General features: G+C 38.5%; 1 protein-coding gene across 1 annotated transcript in view; it reads right to left on the bottom strand.

Annotated features, from left to right (window-relative positions):
* The window catches only part of LOC135467925 (ephrin-A3-like), a 153,041-nt gene that overhangs the window by 83,953 nt on the left and 49,953 nt on the right, over positions 1 to 19,135 (bottom strand). The gene's annotated exons all lie outside the window — the stretch shown is intronic.

The raw sequence follows: 19,135 nt of genomic DNA, 5'->3' as shown, positions 1-19,135 counted from the left end.
AATCTCTCCCGGGAGAGGGGCAACTCAGGAAAGGCAACGAGTTCGACCTCAAAGTAGCGCGGCCCTATTTTAAAAATGACGCATCTTCTGTCGGACAGTGGTATAATTATTCTCCCCTTGCCGCCTGAGCACAGGGGCTGCACGCTTATTTCATTAGCAATGCGGGACCAGTATAGACACATCGTCCCTGGTAACTTGACACTTTAAACGGCGTAATGGAAACAGGGAAAAACTGTCAGTGGTTTTGGCCTGATGCAACCTTCCTATTGTAGGACAGAGAATCCAGCTTCGCACAGCTTGTTTAGTGGACATGGCACACCCTACTCATTAACACTTACACCATGCATTTGTTTTATAGGCTGACAAATCTTGGGGAAAAAATGTCACTATTATCATACTGATAGAAACTGCCATTGTGGAAGGTAATAAGTCACCAGGCAGGGGAGAGGTAAAACCTAGTGGGGAGACGAGTTCAAAGTGAGAAATGGCACCTTTGCCAAGGATATATCCTGAAGTGTTCAAATTCCTGTCCTTTGGGACTCCTTCGTTTTCATTTTGACCTGATTTTGAACACACTAAACAGTGAATAAAATGGGCTAAAAGTTACAGAAAAACTCATCCATTTTGATGAGAAACTTGTTAGCAAACAAATGGAGCAACAGTACATTTGGAACAGAGAATGAACAGATAATCATAAAGCATTATAAGAATAAATTGTATTTAAATTTCCACAAACTGCATGAAAAAAGGTACATGCCTCAGATGTGTAATAATAATAGTATCTAATATAATTCCCATCAGCATGGTTTTTTATTAAACTTGGTCAGCCAAATTCCCCCTACCCTAATTCCCCAACTTATTTTAAAAAAGCCACATTCAGTGGAATTTATCCACATTAATTTTGGAGACAGAGCTTCACAAAAATTACAACCGTCAGTCGGCACAGACTTATGCCTTCAAAATATGCCTGAATAAACACCTTGCAAACATGCAAAAAGGTTGAAGAATTACAGTATACATTTTAGTAACCATTTTTTCCCCAGAGAAGGGTTAATGTTCTATGTCCATGCCTTTATCTGAAGTCTTTCTAACTATCAAACTGAGAGTAACCACAATTGTTCTTTTTAAGAGGTTGAATTTCTGTGAGTTTAGCGAGTCTAGAATTTCTTGGTTATTTCTAAACAAACACAATAGGTTTCCAGCTGTTATAATGCATCATTTGTACAGTAGTAATGATGAAGGAGTAATGGAGACTAGCATACATATACATGTACTTCTGCTATATCGTCATGTTATACAGTAATCATAAAGGAGAAACACCATGTTATACAGAAATCATGAGGTAGTAATGCAGACAGTATAAAGCTATTACACCATGTTATATATTAATGATATAGGAGTAACAATGGCAGCATAACAATGGCAGCATAACAATGTCATGAAGTAGTACTGCAGAAGTAATAATGCTTACAGCATACTGCTGTTCCAACATATCATGCATGTATAGCAATGATGAAGTACTAATGTACATACATGTCGTAATGATGTAATGCTGTGATACAAAGTAATAATGCTTACAGCAAACTGCTGTTACATCATGTTACATGGTAATGACAAATACGGGTATTACATTGTGTTACATGGCAATGACAAATATGGCTATTACATCATGTTACATGGTAATGACAAATACAGCTATTACACCATTTTACATGGTAATGACAAATACGGCTATTACATTGCGTTACATGGTAATGACAAATACGGCTATTACATCATGTTACATCGTAAAGATGAAGGCGTAACATGCTGTTACCACATACTGTATACCGTTATAATGAAGAAAGAGTAATGCACAAAACAAATAATGATAGAGGTGAGAAGGACGGAGAATTACAGTCTCCCCTGCAGGCATCTTCATCCCCACAGTCAGCCAGGCCTTCAGGCTGCTCCAGTTGTATTTATGAAGCTCATGTCAATACATCTCACCCAGCAAATCTTCCCTTAGAGGGCTTTACCCCAGCCACTATCTCCCGCCTAACACTGATAAATTATGTAATGACAAAAGCTATCTCTGTCACTGTCAGTCGGTATTATTCTTGGAGCTATCCAAGTCTTAGTTAAGACTGAACTGCCAAAAACCTCCCCAAAACTTCACAACATTTCCTTGACTCCAAAGAGAGCAAAGGATTCCTTTTCGATCAAACCCAGGCATTTTGCAGAAATTCACCGAAAAGCGAGCGTCACCGCAACAGCTTTATCTCCTTTCCGCAGAGAAAAGCCCCTTTTGCTTCATTTGCTAATTACACAAGCAGGTCTTACTCATACCAAACAAAACTTCCAAGGATAAAAAAAAAATCTGCCACGAATGATTGGTAATGAGAAAATCTGAAAATGTGAGACGGAGAGGGAGAGAAAATCCCCTTGGTGCTCGGACATGGCGACTAGTAGAAAATACAAACTGACACAAATGCCTAAGCACTTTTGACAGAGGTTAAGGCAAATCAACCACTCAGGCATATTCATTAGGAAAATCTGCCACAGCATCCAATTTTTCTTTTTAAAATAACACCAACATCAAAAAAAAAAAACACATCTGCCACTGTTTTTTTTTCTTATTTCCTCAGCCAAACGGACCATTAGAGCCAAATAACCATGGACATGGTAAACCCTTAGAAAGCTGATAACCTTCAGAAGAGTCATACATCAGCAGACAAGTTCTGCAAATCAGTAACATGACCCCAGTGTAAAGCATTTTTTCACACCCACATTGGCCCAATAGTTTCTCTTAACAGTAATTGAAGAAACAAGCTGGTCACTACACTCTTCTTACAACTTGTCATTCCTAAACACCGGCACTCTAATTAATGTCTGCTTCGGTTAAAGAGTTTCCAAAACAAGGAAGTCTCAATTTCAACAGTCATGCTTGCTACACTGAAAATGATCGGGGTTCTGTTAGCAACTTTAAGTACATATAATACCCAGCTGACATATGTCAACAAGAGGGTAATGGGGTATTCAGAATTTACTTCAGGATATATAAAAATACATAAACATCTGAAAAAGTACATGTAAACAGATATCAATACAAGCAAATTCATGAATATTTTGATGTGTATTAATTTAAAAACATTAGCTATGGATGAAAACAAAACCTTGAAGTGCTGTTATGAACATGTAGCTCAGTCACATGAGTGTAGATATTACTTGTTGTAGCTTCTACACCTTACTTAACTTCATTCCATTTTCTCACTGTAATTTTCCTTATATTTAACATTGTATTTAACAATTTGTGGCAAATATCATGTTTCTCGTTACCATATTTAGACTGCAAGTATTTTAGATTAAGATAACCAGTCTGTGGTTTGCATTAATCTAAAACTCAATTTTCATGAAAATACAGTCCACTAAAGTCAAGATACAAGAGCCTTAATTTACATAGTATATATTACACATAAAATATTTATTTATTCATTTATTTCATTGGTGTTTTACACTGTACTTAAGAAGATTTTACTTATACGGCGGCAGCCAGCATTATGGAGGGAGGAAACCGGGCAGAGTTCAGGTGAAACCCACAACCATCCACAGGTTACACATCAAATAATAAGAAATATTATTCTTGTTCCATCTGTGTGCAAATAATTACAAGTGGGTAAGGAGTAACTGCATAGTTCTAGAAACAAAACAATTTATGGGTGTATCATTTTTGGCTTCCTTCAGATCCAAGCTGTACAGTACAAGACTAGATAAAATGGAAACCCTTTGATTGTAGATTTCACCTGCTAACCCATGTGTGCATCTCTGTAGGTAATGTACACAGAAAAGCTTGTGTTCACCAGTTCACATGTAGAGGAGCAAGACCTTTTAAAAAGCGTACAAAAGACCAAATCTCAAACTGATCCCGATGTCTATTTTAAGTATGTCAGTTCATGTTGCGAGAAGCTTTTGTTGCAATTTTTCGGTTTTTGCCAGTCAGGAATGCGCACGTTTTTCATTGGCAGATAACAAGTGCTTGTACATGCTGATGCTCACCACTGGTGTAACTGGTGTTCCATTCCGTCTGCTTCACAAGACACAAAGGGTCAAGGGGGCGGGGTTTGCGAGGTAAAATAGCCGCCATAACAGACCTTCAGCCAAACATGCAGCCCTGCATTTACGATCTACCACAATAATCCGTCGATATTGTGGAGAATTTCATAATCTGTCTCGCACTGCTATGCATGGGCCTAGACAATATGCCACTTTCCTCTGCTAAAAAAAAATCCGAATGCATACTCAATTTTTGTAGTTTTTGATGCAAAGCCAATTTATGGTTGCCATGGTGACATGCTGCTGCACCCCATAATGTTTATTACAAAAGGTCTGGATGCGCCTGAGGCAGTTTTTTAACATTTCATATATATTTTTTCCTGCTACACTACGATCACATAATATTATTACAAAGTACTTCGAACATTTTTTTTCACATCTAGTTTTGATTTGTATTTATTGCTGGTATTGGGGAATTAAGTCTTATTTGCCAATGTGAGAGAAAAACTATGGCAGCAAATTTAAAGCTAGGAGACGTAAAATATGTTGTATTTTATAGAATGAAGGTGCTTTGATGTTTTCTTCTAACATGTTAAACACTCCCAATATTTGTAACTAATTCCCTGAACTGAATGTTAACCCAACAAACTGACTCAAGCTTCGATAATTCTCCATAAACGATATCAATTTACAAATGCTGGAAAAACTAGGTGCAAAGTGCAAGTCCGAACAGTTGTCCTCCTTCAAACTGCCAATTGCCCTCTGCCGTTAAATAATGTTAAGTCATGTGACTTCTCAGCGAAAATTGTTCTCCATTATTAACTCTCTTTTTTTCCAAAAAGCCATTTATCAAACTGATTGAAATGCATCGAAATGATGACAGCGGTGATAGTCGCTCGTCCATCTCGGGCAGCAGATAAAGCACTTCGCCACTCAGCCAGAGTTTTTGTGGCCAAATTGTCACAGCAATCTGGCAGCTGTTGATGGTCGCCATTTTGGCGATTAGTCATCTGTGTGTCCCCAGTCATTGGCCACAATTGGTCGCTCATTTGCTGAATAGGAATTAAAGATTGTCCACAAAAGTAAACAAATTATAATGAGGTCTTCTGTCCACATTATGACAGATTGCAAACTTTGCCTCCCACCCATGGTCAGCCCACAATGGCAAAAACTAACAGAGTTAAAATCCCTTCCCGTCTTACAAACGTTGAAGCCTTATTTCACGACTCAAGCATCTAGACCTCCTTCTGAGTGATGAATTGAACTTAAAAGGCTGCCCATTCCACGTAACCTTGAGCAAATTTGCATCAAAAATTACGCCGAGAAGCTTGCTGATGCTGTTCAATCCAGACAATTTTTGTCCGGATCTGACTCGGCAATAGCCACTAATTATGCTGATTAAACCTGTGAGTAATAGGGGACGAAATTCGTGTATAATTTATAGATCAAATCAGATCAAATCAGAGGATTAGCTGGCTGCTAAGATCACCTGCTGTGGAATTCTCCCCCTTGATGACTTGTGTCCATGCAGGGTTCAAATCATCGACTCAACATTATTTTTACAAAAAAAAAAAACAAAAAAAAAAACACATAATACAACTGAGAAAAAAAAATGATAGGATGCCGTTATGTTTTTTTCTTTCATACAAGTAGTTTTCTGAGGCTCCAGGGTTCTGCCACAGGCTGATCCATCATTCATTTCCCTTGCTAAAGAATTTCTCCGTTTTCTACAGAACTAATAGACTTAATGGATGCCTTTGTTTGTGTTCTGCTTTCTTTGGTATCTGCTTTTCAAACTTATAGCGTAATATTTCCAAATGATTATAAATGTTAAAGCTTTTATCAAGATTTGACACAGTGGGTTAGGCAGTGGGTTAATCAAATACAACAAAGGACTAAGTTTTCCAGCGGTACATTGTTGCTAATACAAACATCATCATTTGTTGTTAATTTTGCACAGTTTGCTTCCATTCTTAACATCTATATGAGCTGGAGTGCAGAAACATCAATCTACAATGCCTATTGAGCATATTTCTGTAGGTAGGAGAAAAAGATGTGATTATTAATTACCAAAAAGATGTATTCATTTTTGTGGAAATACCTTGTAAATCTTACACTGGATATTTCTTTAGCCTGATCCGTCAAGCGCAGATGATTTTCCCCAGATTTACTGCCGAGTATAATACTGTATGGGAGGATACAGAAATACAGGCAGTCTTATGAAGGGTAATAAATGGGGTCTTGGCCAGTCGCAGTAAAACTCGGACTCCAAGCTGATTCCCTAAGATCAAGGGGCATAAGTGATCAGCTGAGCCATGAGTACAACTCCGTGTAAGCGTTGTTAAGAAACACAGTCGCCCCTGCGTCTCCCTCGCCTTACTATTGATCCGCAGTCTGATCCAACTTATGACCAGAGTATTAACCGAAATATGTTTCACTGTCGATCCGCACCGCAGCACAACATCCATCACAGCGCCTCTATTGAATTGTAAAAATTTTCTATTACATTATAAGCCTATATATCGCCCGGTTGCAGCCCATATTGGATTAGGGTGTACGGAGAAAATCTGTGAATACCAATGTGTCCGGCAATGTCCCAGGGTTCTTCCGATCGCACCCGCCAACAACTGAGCCCACCACCAAACCCGTGCTAATACTGTTACGGTTCTTGTGTTATAGTCTCGCTAGCGCCTGGTTTCACACTTAATCACAGGCTAATCACATCACTTCTGGCTACCTGCACTGGCTAATAGATCCTGCCACACCAAGAAAATACGTTACTGACATTTCCACAATAACTTCACATAAACAACAAGGTGAGTGGCATCAAGAAGAAAACTTGCTGCTTATAATGCTATTTTTTCACTCATTCTTCCTTTCTTTTTACCTTCTTTTGCATGAGCATGTTTTCTTGATCACTTACTTCTTACTGATATGAGTGAATGAGTGAGTGCTTGAGGTTTAATATCGTAGTCTTCCTGATATGTTATATCAGCCACATAGCTGTTCAATGAATCAAATTGGTAAACTGACTGCAAGCTACTCAATCCGTCTATGAACTGGTTCAACATTTATTTTATATCTGCCTCTAAATTTCTTCTACGTGGGAAGGTCTGTCCACAACCTGTGGATGGTCGTGGGTTTCCCCTGTGCTCTGTCTGGTTTCCTCCCAACATAATGCTGACTGCCATCATATATTTGAAATATTCTTGAGTGTACGTAAAACGCCAATCAAATAAATAAATAAATAAATTTCTTCTGCACACTCTTAAAACTGAAAATTTTTGAAACTGAGCTATGCCCTGCTGCATAAAATGCGAACCAATTAGATGTTACAATGTACACCTACGTGTTCACGTATTTTCAGGAATTCTGCTAATGGCAAGCCACTCTTGCTAAAGCTGTTGACTGGAAAATGAGACCACTCCAGACATGTACCCAGAGGTTTCCACTCTTTGAAGAGTCTCCACTTTCCTCCAAGGTGCCGAAAACAACTTCTGTTCTAACAGACAGACGATGGAGTAGTACATTATAGTTGTCATTGGCAAGTACTACGAGGCCACTCAAAGTACCCCAGCCCTCTTCAGGGATATGTATCAGGTTATTGATTCTATTACAGCATGTCCCATGGCAACAGGGCCCCACGGCAATACAGGATATTTAATAACGAACAATTAACACATAGTTACTACCTTCTGAATGCTTTAATTTCCTACCAACAAATTGGACAGATCTTTACCCAAATTTAACAAATCTAGCTAATTGCGAACTGTGATGGTGACTGAGATATGCTCTAATACAATGTCCAGTCACCGGAAGGGGACATTCAACCAGCCAGCATGGACACTGGGCTTAATTATTTATCTGGCTAACTGAGCATAAGGCTCATCAGGAGACATTGAATTAGGTGTTATTCTACGGGAGGAAAATGCTCGCGGAAGTATGGTCAGCAAAATTCAATATTTTCACCATCTCGCTTGACTGTATCAATATTGAGTACTGGACTGAAATGACCAAAAAGACATTGTTATGAATGTCACTTTGGTCCAAAATACTCCATCAAAAATGACCTTACTAAGCACTGGTTGACCAGTAAAACACTTACTCCTCATCAGAAATCCTTACTTTCATCAAAGCCAAGAAAATTCGTAAAAGCTATAATAATTTTTTTTTTCTGAAACATAATCTGGCGTTACCTAATTTTCCACAGCTGTAAATTTTTAGACTACCATATTTGCAATATCATACATAAATAACTAAAATACAGAAAGGACAGTGATGTTTACAATACATCTTGAGAAGAAAATTTGAACAACACTTCACACCTGTGAATTGAATGGAAAAGTGAATGATAGAGAAGATTAAACGTATGGGAAAAGAAATGAAGCTAAAGAGAAGTGAAAGTGGATGTGGGGGGTGAATTTACCAGGCAGCATACAGAAATTGAATTCCGCTCAAAGAAAGAGCTTATGACCAAACCAAACAGTCTTCTTTTGCAGTCAGCTCTCTGAGAAAAAAAAGTGAAACGGCAAGATCTTTCAGCTGCGTCTCTTTCTAAAGCCGTCTTCATATAGGGGAGGGGAGAGGGGGAGACAGTTTGAAGCTCTAACACAAAAGTGGTTTCAAGCCTATTCTAGTGTGGAAAGCCCGCAATGGCTGAGGTAACAGAGGGCCTTGTTTACCTATCTTCACATACTAATGACTGGGCTGTTTTCCTTCCATGCCTTGGACAAAACACTCTCGAAAACTCAAACAGACAAGCGTTCTAGCCAAATCCGCTGGCAAACACCTGTTTGAGATGCAACATTGACATCTGCATGAAGGTCCGGCAGAGCTGCTGTGCTTCACACTGGGCAAAACAAGAAACTCAGGGATGTGCGATTCAATGAAACCAGGAGTGCAAACAGGCATCTTTATGGAAAATAGATGTCGTTTTTCTCGGGCTTTCTTTGGGAGGGAAAAGCCAGATATAATCAACCAATTACATTGTTTCATAAACTTTTCAGAATTTAGTCAAAATAGTTAGGCTTGACATGCTATTGTTTCTACATTGTACCATATTGCAATTTTTGTCAAAATTCTAGAATATGAATGATAGGATTGGCTGAACATCTTCAAAGATAAGAAATAAGATTCTTTTGTTCCCTCATATACATATATCTTGTATTCCATATACTGGAGTAATGGAATCTGAGAAACACTGTTATGCGCATATCGGTAGGGAAGAAAAACTTCCAAGTCATGAAGTGTGCCACGATCCATTGCAAATATGTGCAATTAACCCAAGGTGAACAAGTGCAATGTTTACATTAGAAGAAAAAAGAGAGTCTGATAAATCTTTGATGGAAACCTTGCCAGACATGTACCAAGTCCTAGGTGTGAATGTGCCACAGATACGATATAATCCATTTATCAAAAACTGAAGTTAATTTCTCAATTTGAATGTATATATATCCTTGACTTGAACATTTTTGCAACAGTATTTGTTTGTCATAGATGAAAGAACACCAGGGTTAACAGGAAAAAACCTGTTTCATAATATAATATTTGTGATTCCAGAATTTGAAAGTTTGCTATACATGATCTTTTCTATTTTCTGTTCGCTCAAAGGTCAATGGGACTGCATCCTGAGTTGACACAAGATTGTCAAACAAAGGGGAGCAACTGCTTCAAGAAATGCAGAGATTTTTCCGAAAGATAACTACATAGAACTTCATGAACAAAGCTGTCCAGTTGAAAAGTATGGTACACCAAACTAAAGACTGAAAAGTATAGTCTCCAAATACATTTAAATGCTTTCTCAATGACAAAATTCATCAAATCACAAATTGTTGTATTACTTTTTCTTCATTTATCTAATGTTTAACCTATGGTTTTCTCCATCTTTTTGTTCATGGCATGCTCATATATAATGTTGTCACTTTTGAATAATATTTTGTCACTGGAAGGTCAATCAATATCTGGTCTCTCTGGTGTAAACCAGGTAGGTCTACCTTCTACCTTTAGCTTAAAACTCAACAAAAGTAGATAGGTCAGAGATCACAGGTAAACTCCGGTAACCTGTTACCTGATCCTGTATACTTCACAGTCTACTGACAGACAGCTAACAATGCAAGGTACACATACTGAATATGTCAACTCTCTGCTACAACCCGTCCTTAACTCCTCCTAAAGTTTCATATTTCAGGGATCTACTTAGCCAGTCACCATGCACCTGAGCACATTATTGTCACAAGAGGCAGCTTAACAAATGCTCTGGTGACCTGAACATACAAGGAGGTAGAGATCAGCTCAGAGTTCATTTCCCATCAGTACCCAAAACCCACACATCAAAAACACTGGCAGTATCAGAGAAAACTGCATGTGTATATGCACCTTAACACCCTCTTTCTCCCATAAAAACTTAGTTTATGAAAATGAACTCTTTGACACTCATGAAGGATTCTTTCCTCATGTCAGCATCTAAAAGCAACAATGTCATCTTAATATTGGATATAAATACATCCATGTATAGAAACACTGATTAAACTACCATGGAAGAAAAGAAAAACTATTTTTGAGACAGGTATTAATAGTGCTGACAGCAAAGAATTACATTTCTCTCCCAGTTTCTTTTTTTTTGTTTGTTTTTTTTTTGGAAAAGAAAAGATATGAATATGCTGTTCATTACATTAACTATAACCATGTGATTAAAAAAATCAATATTCCTGCTGGAATTACAAGTCTATTGTATATATAAGAGCCAACCAGGTGTCCCAAATATTAGACAAATTAGGGTAGTATACGAGCAACGTGTCTTTATATGTCATCCTGCATCTTTATAGCAACAATGTTGTGCCTTTTTCCCCTTTAGCAACTTATTCTTGTCCAGATAACACATCTGTAGTCTTGTTCTGGTAAAAACTTATAACATAAAAACAAGCAAGACAATAATTTGAAGTCATAAAATTGAGAAAAGTAAATTATCAGAGAATGAGTGCATTATGTTTACCTTTTAACAATAGCCTTAGGCAGTCACTTAAGTTTTGGAACTTTTTCTTTTTATTATACCTGCACCAAGATGCCTTCATTTCATAGTGGGTTGTACCATAGAAAAAAAGCTGATGCACCTCAACCTCACTGACATATATTTACAGGCTGCATTACCCTCTTAACTTCGTGTGTGGCATCAGACTGAGCCAGAGTCAAAGATGCTTTATGCCTCTCAACTCCAGTCTAAAACCAGCTGTCAAAGGAGGGCAAATGTTTGCCAATAGTGGTTAAATATTGCTCGGCTCTGGTCCCTCTGACATCAGAGGGGTGGGTGAGGTAGTGTGATGGGGGTAGGGACTTCTCGTTGGCACATCGGACAACATATCTGACCCCTGAGTACAGACCACCTGACATGGCTCCCAATGAAACACAACAACCCCATTTCCACTGTCGCGAGCTCGAAAAATTAAGTTTAACAAGTTTTTAGCCGCAGTAATTGTGGAGGTCTCTATTTTTTGGGACGGCTGACTTCTGTGACTTTGTTAATTTTGCACGGTGAGGGTAAGGGGCAAACGTGACCATTGTTGATGGTCATGAAGGGTGAGGTAACTCCTGCGCGACCGTACTCCTATCCAGGGGGAGGTGTATTGACTCAGGCCAGCCCTCTATTCACACTGTTCATGTAGGATAGTTAACACGCACATTTTTTTGGCCTCAATAGACTGGAGGGCGAAGCATGACAGGAAGAAACGAGCAAGACTTACAAGTGGATTCTTCAGCCAGCCTTCAAAGTAAATCGTCTGATTAGGGATGAGAAAAGCTTTTATGTGGCCAGAAGTCAAACAGCGCCTGACAGTCCCCGATTTCACAGAAAGGTCTGAACTGCCTCCCCAGTTTATATCTCAACCCACAGGCATCTAACAGCTCCTAAAGCCCTAGTCATGAGCTATAAATTTCATGCCTACAGCCCAATTACCTGGCCTCCAATTTGCGCAGATTGAAGTTAAACTTTTAAATGTGGTACATTAGGGTAAAAAAAGATCTCTGTCAAAGAAACTTAGAGGGGTAATTTGTAGGCCTAGTTGTTGACTATGTCAGTGAGGTGAGCATGTCCAAGGATTAGTGAAATAAAATCATAAAACTGTGATACTGATTAGGTGGGGTGGAGGGTGAGAGTGGGGGGGTGGGAGGTGGGTCAGATTTTTGTTAGAAAGAATTGGAAGGCTTATCGGTATTTATTGACTGTGGCACCTATTGGCTTTGTTGCAGGTACTTGTATTGGTACAAATGGCATGCACGTATTGGATTGGCTAGATCTTAGCTGGGCTCCGTAACTCTGACAGGTATGATAAAAGCATTATTTCATGACTTAAATTTTTTCAATGGAGATCTTAACAGAGACATCTCCTTTAATAAAATAATAATGGATTCTAGGGCATTCCTCACTCCTGAAGTCCAGACGAAGGGGGGACCACTCTATACGCTTCAATTATCTTAGGTAAGTGACACATAATTGTATGTTCTGCTGGGCGGCCTATTGTGGTCGCATTCATGCTGCTCAAAATCAGCCAAAATGAACTGGTTAGAACATCTAGTATATCATGTCTGATCTTTTCACAAAAAAAACGTTGTCATACTGAAATCCAGAAACAATTTAGTTGAATGTTTAGAGAACTGGTGCACCACTTTACTACACTACAGGAAAAAAAAATGACCTTTATGTTCTTTACTATAATATCTTATGCTGTGCAAAACTGAATTATTTTTTTTCCTATAATGGGTTATATTATTTCCCACTACATATAAACAAATATATGTCCATTAAATGTTATTATATCATCTGGATGAATTGCAAACCCATAGATTTGTTAAATGGCATTTTTACGTTTGTAGACAATTAACTTTATTCTTTTGCCTCACAGAAATTCAACTTGAGCCCCTACAGACCCATTTATTCCATTTGTTGTTTTTAGCTGTTTTCAACAAAGTTACATGCAATTTGTTTAAGTTACACGCCAATTTGAGTTTTTTGGTTTGTTTTCTGGAATCTTCATGCAGCCTATTCTCTATAGGCTGTGCGTTGAACGTCCAGTTACTTGTAGCATGAAATGATCTTGTGCTGTTTCGTGAAATTGACTCTTTGTTCGGCTTGTTTAAGAAAAAAGAAAAAACACCATTTAGCACTAGAATCTGCTCAGGCAGCTAACAGGCATATAACTTGTCTAAAACTGCAAGAAAAAATCTAACCATACTCAAGACATCACGCCGTTTAATATCACAACTTTAACTCAACCTGACACACCATTGCATGCTGGGCCGAAATAAAACAGCCAACCAAGGAAGTCTCCAGTGCAGATGACATGGCCGGCATATATAGTATGTTTAATGCACCCCTGCTAGGAGTTTGTGGCCAGACCATATAGTTTCTAATCAGAGATTGGCAGCTGTCAGTTGACAGGATGCTACCTGCAACTCTCCCATGGCAGGAGGTAAAAAAGAAAAAACTCTTTTTATCTTTTGTCAATAAAAGTATGTTTATAACTCAATAACTTAGTGCCTGTCTTATCATTCCAGCTTTCTGGAATCCCATTAAATTGTTTTTGTTCCTTTTACACAGCATTTGGTTCCTTAAATTGTTTAAGTGCTGATCATGTTTTTGCCTATCAGCACAAGTCCAATTCCTAACCTGAACTTAATGAGATAATGTTTTACGATGTAAAGCTGTACTGTTGTGTCGATAAGATTATGTCTTCATTCGCTGATATTTTTCATCTTGTTAAAAGGTGAACTTTCAAATTTCACAAATCTTTTTTTTCTTTGGGAGTTTGACAGCAATGTATTAATGCCCAAATGAATGCTTGGAAACAATATGTTGCCTTGTGTATTAAAAGATCACTGACAGTGAAGTTTTGCAACATTTCCTTAAGGCGACACCAACCTTATTTTGTGTTTTATGGGCAAGCTGAGACGAAAAATACCAAGATGGAATAAAAATAAAACTGAAAATTCACCTTTTTATCCATTACCAATCTTAATGTTTTTGGGGATTTACCTATTTTTTTAAGGTTTCCAATCATGTAAATGTATGTCTTCAACAGGAAAGATTGCAAGTACTGCGCATATTCCCACAAATTAGATGATTTTTCACTTTATTTTTGTACTCTCCTCTGGCATTGAAAAGAGATTAATTCTGCTCATAAAACAAAATTTTACATTGGGGTGGCCTAAAGAGACAATGATACTGAAACATACAACACCAACGCTGAAGATTTGCACTAGGTGTTATTACATGCGTAATTAAGGATAATTTACGGATCAAAGGGGTTTGTGATAAAAATACAACAATTTCCTTTATCTTGTCCAGACGTCTGTGAACATTCTATGATTATAACACGGTGATGGCCGCTCCCTTCAGCTTTTGAAGTCGGCCTACATGTAGTTTACCTATTTCCTACCCGTGATTCTCATTAGTAATGACGGAGTAAAACCCTGAGCAGATGAGCCTCTGGGAGACCATCTCCACAGGTAGCCAGGCACAAATGAAATTTACATCAATCCATCATGTTTCAACACATGTTTCTAGTTTCAGTGTTTTGTTCGCCTCCCATTAGGTGACGTAAATTACAGCCAGTTATCCAGGGACAGAGCACCATTGAGGTTAACTAGGTGGAAAGCTAGTGGAATCTAGCGTGTGGTCAGTAATTAGGGGTGGTTTGGGAAACGAGAAGGCTACACCTGCCACCTACTCCTTGTGCAGTGGTGAGCGGAAATCTGCCGCGCAGGTAAACACAATATTCCCAACATACCCAGATGAGACATGTGGCAGACAAAGGATAGACAGGTAACAATAAGATGACAATAGCTGTGTTAACAATGGCCAGACATCACTCTTAGAGCCCCTGGGCTTTTATGCACCACCCATAACCCCAGCCCCAGCCCTGCTCACCCTGAATCCCATTCTTACGGTCTGAGGAGGGGATGGACAGGTTAAATCACCTGTCCAGCACAAGACGATTAGGCCATGAACTTTCAAATTGGTTTAAATGACCGAGCTAAAGCATCCACACAAGACCATTGTTTGACTGCACAGCCTCTGGCTATCTAGGCTCTTTCTTCACAGTAAGTGGACCTGAATGGTCACAGACTAACATGGATGTCCTTTTACTTGTCAAGTCTTGACCACTGTCCGTTTGCATGACCCCCTCCAGCTATGGACACAAGACTAGTGATCAAATACATGTCGGTGGGGGGGGGGGGGGGGGGGAGGGGTAATCATAAAGTCAAGATTCTCCTTTCATGCAACCTGTAATCATAGGTATCAAACCACTGAACCCACAACCTGTGATTTCAACCGGGGATTTATGTTAGCATGATCTATAGAATTGCTAAGTTACAAATGTTACATTTGGTCAACCCATTTACGGTCTTCAACAATGAGTTAACCTGCCATGTCTACATGTAGATGTCAAAAAAGGAAACAAAAGAAAGTCTTTACAAAATTAAGTGACTCTTACTATATCTATCTTGTTAATTTTTTTATTCATGTACATGTACGCAAATGGTCTTACATGGAACGATCAAATTGAAACACAAAAAAAATACCATCTTATATCTTACCCAATTCTCCTGATTTAATTCACACAAAAAGAAGGTAAATCAAAGAAATAGATTTTTAAAAAATGCTGTTTTTCAAGTGTGAAGACCAATCTGTGAAAATTGTTTAACATATCTAACATTTATCAATTTATAAAATGCTCATGATATGCCATAAAGATTTTTATTATTATTAATAAATAACCAATTGACAAGTAACTACATGCATCACCATGTACCTGTGCATTTTTAATGAATTGTACTTTTTTTTTGTATCGTGCTTCATAGCTCACCAAGATATTCTTGGTGCAAGTACATGAATTTGCTTTTCTGCGCACAAAGCAAAAAAAAAACAGAAGAAAAAAAAACAGAAGCGATGACTTCATGACTAACCTATGAGCTTTAAATAATTACTACACACAGGAATCCATTCCTTAGGTTTACAGCTCCCATGGGACCAATTCTTTCTGTATATATCTTTGTTTATGGTCTTTGTCCATTTCACACAGCATCTCAGCTTTCACTTTTTACCAAAACTAGGGAAAAAACATGCATTTTAGGAATATATTTGCCTATTCAGATCACATAACTCTTCCTCTGAGCAAATCTTCTGTGAGTGACAAAGGACTCAGTGGTGAATTGCCGTACAGTGCTGTGCTAAGGTGCACAGAGTTATTTCCCCTGAACCACTTCCCTAAACAGAATCAGGCTGAACAAATGAGGGTACAACAGACAGCATATCCTTTCCAAAAATTCCTTTATTTAAATTTAACATTCAATATAAAACAAGGTCGAATGTACCTTCTTAATTTGGCCAACACTTTGAGTCCCATACTTTGTACTAAAATTGAGAAATTGTGAAACTACATCTAATACTAGGCTAAATATGCAAATTTTTACAATTTCTAACTCTTCTTAAGGATGAGCATTTTTGGCCTTTCGCTTACGTTTGAGCAGTGACAATAAGGGTATAAAAAAAAATACCTACATGTCACCATGGAAACTGTGTAAGCATTGTTACCTATTACCAATGGTTCACATGTGAGTTCTAGCCTGGTATCTGTGTCACTGTATATGTACATCATTAGCTGGCTCTGTTACCTCCTTGTCTCCATGCAAGGTTACCACTAATGCAGTGACAGAGGTGCAGTTGTGTGCGTCATAAGGTGCTATCAACAAGCTTTAAACCCTCTCTATTTTAATCCCTTCGGCCGGTTAACCTTTGCGTGGCCCAACTTGGACTTAGCCAGGGAATAGGCTGCGGACTGCTCCGCCAATCTTTTCTCAACATTAAGTTCCTGGCAAGTCCCTCAGAGGTCTTTAAGGGAGATAATTTCTCTGGGCTTAGATCATTACTAGACCCTTTTAGTTGTGCCACTTCCATCCCAGCTTTAAGACCTGCTGGGGGGTGGGAAGTGAGGGTTGGAACCCAGCTCTGTAACATTCTATGGCGTGCAGTTTGTGACACCGGAGCCGTACCTGCCGAGACATCGCAGGTTCAACACTGTTTATACCTTGTAAGGGCTCTTTATATTTGGTTACCATGGCAACAGGGGATGATGTCTCCAGTTCTGTTCAACTAGAAAATCTCTGGGTTTTGTTTGATGGCTGAGCTGTTCTCCTGCAATCTTTTATTCTACCAGTTGCTCTCCTCTCTCCCCTCCCTTTCCCTTCCTCCTTCTGCACTGAGGATTACTTTCACTAATCAGAGCTCGCTTAATGACAGAGTTTACGACCTCCACGCGACAGTTCGGATCTGCCATTTCATCCAGACTACAGGTTTATGACTCTGGCCAGGATTACTCTACCCCATCAAACCTTACCAAAGACGTTCTCATGCAGGAGGCAAACCAACAAAAAAACAAAAAAAAAACAACCAAAAAAACAAAACAAAAAACAACCAATAGATAAATTCTTATACATCCCGTTTTTCTTTCCACACCAATTTCATTCTTTTTTCCTTTTTCGCATCATTTTCCTGTTTTCTTAAGTGCACGTAAAATTTACGGTCTGTTTTCTTCTGAAATTTACACATTAAGTTCTTGTTTCTTACACAAAAAACCCCACATCAAAGTTTTTAAAAAAAAAAAAACAAGCCCTGAAGGAATATTTTACCCTGTGCCTTCAAAACGAACTGACAAACATCCACATGAAGTTCATAACAACCAAAATCACTCATGTGAATTATACATGGACACGTGAAACTTTACTTGCACAATGATATGAAAGCGAAGACAAATATGACAGACATGTACAAGAGAGTAAAATACAATAAAAAAAAGTGTGGGGTACAAATAAGCCAAGTTAATAGCTTTGTCTTTCTATATTACCACACTATATGTCACGCTACTGTGAAAAAAAGGCAAAATTTTTGTAAAATATTAAACAGTGCAATGCAGAACGGTCATACATCTTTTTTGACAGATGCTATTCCAAGGTACTCAATTGCCATAACCATGACAACAAGTGCTATTAATACATGTTTTTCCTCCACTTTATATATTTTTATCCATTGTTGTGAAATGACTACACAGCCAGCTAGACAAAACAGTTTGTTGATACCATGATGTATCTAGCCAAAAGAAACTCTGCATCAATCAATAAAAAGCCCCAAAAATCGTTTCTTTTAAGAGCACAAGTGTCTTCCATGCCACTACACTGGCTGAGCATTATGGACAAAGATGATTCCAGTAACCACAAGTTCCACAGCTTTATTCTACTCATCAATTCTACTTTCGGCAAACCTAGAAAAAGTCCTAGCTTAAACTGTCCTCCAAGAAATGATAGACAATTGATCACCATTATAAGGTCCAAGGAATATATAAGCTATAAGGAATGTGTAAGGAGGGTCAAGATGTGGGAGGTCCGAGGGGGCTTTAGTATGCCTCATGTTAAGGCAACTGAGAACAAAGACATGTATCTACATGTATTGAAATATATCTGCGAATTAATCGATTAATGTGCATGACCCCAATCAATAGAATTAATGAGATCTCTCTGTAGTTAAACTGTGCATATTGAATACTCATGCTGATAATGAAGACATCAAAGGCAATGTCCAGCTGATGGCGAGTCATAACCGTGTCAGGAGAGACACGACTGGCCGGGGTTAAGGGAAGTACGGTCAGACGGAAAAATACACACTGACCCCTACTACAGAAAATCAATGGCCCTAATCAAGGGCTTTTAATGCTTCTGTAAATGTTTTTAGGCCCAGGATTAATGCTCTAAAAGCCCTGTTGGGCTTCGCATAGGACAGCCATAGGGCATTAAGATTAAATACATGATAGATGTGCATACAAGCCAAGGCTTAACGAAATCATTCATTATACGCGTCATACCAATACATTTCATTACAAGATTACATAATGCAAAACCCATGTTTTCACACTAAGGGTATGACACAGGGGATTGATATGCCTACATGACATGACACCTTTTTTAATAACCAACCCATTTTTGCCCTAGGCAGTGCACATGCAGTCAAACGCTAACAGTTTTATATACATGTACAGGCCCTGAAAAAAACCTAGAGCGC

Source organism: Liolophura sinensis, chromosome 6, assembly GCF_032854445.1.
Source record: "Liolophura sinensis isolate JHLJ2023 chromosome 6, CUHK_Ljap_v2, whole genome shotgun sequence".
Classification (NCBI taxonomy): Eukaryota; Metazoa; Mollusca; class Polyplacophora; order Chitonida; family Chitonidae; genus Liolophura; species Liolophura sinensis.
This window is presented reverse-complemented; position numbering and strand designations above follow the sequence as displayed.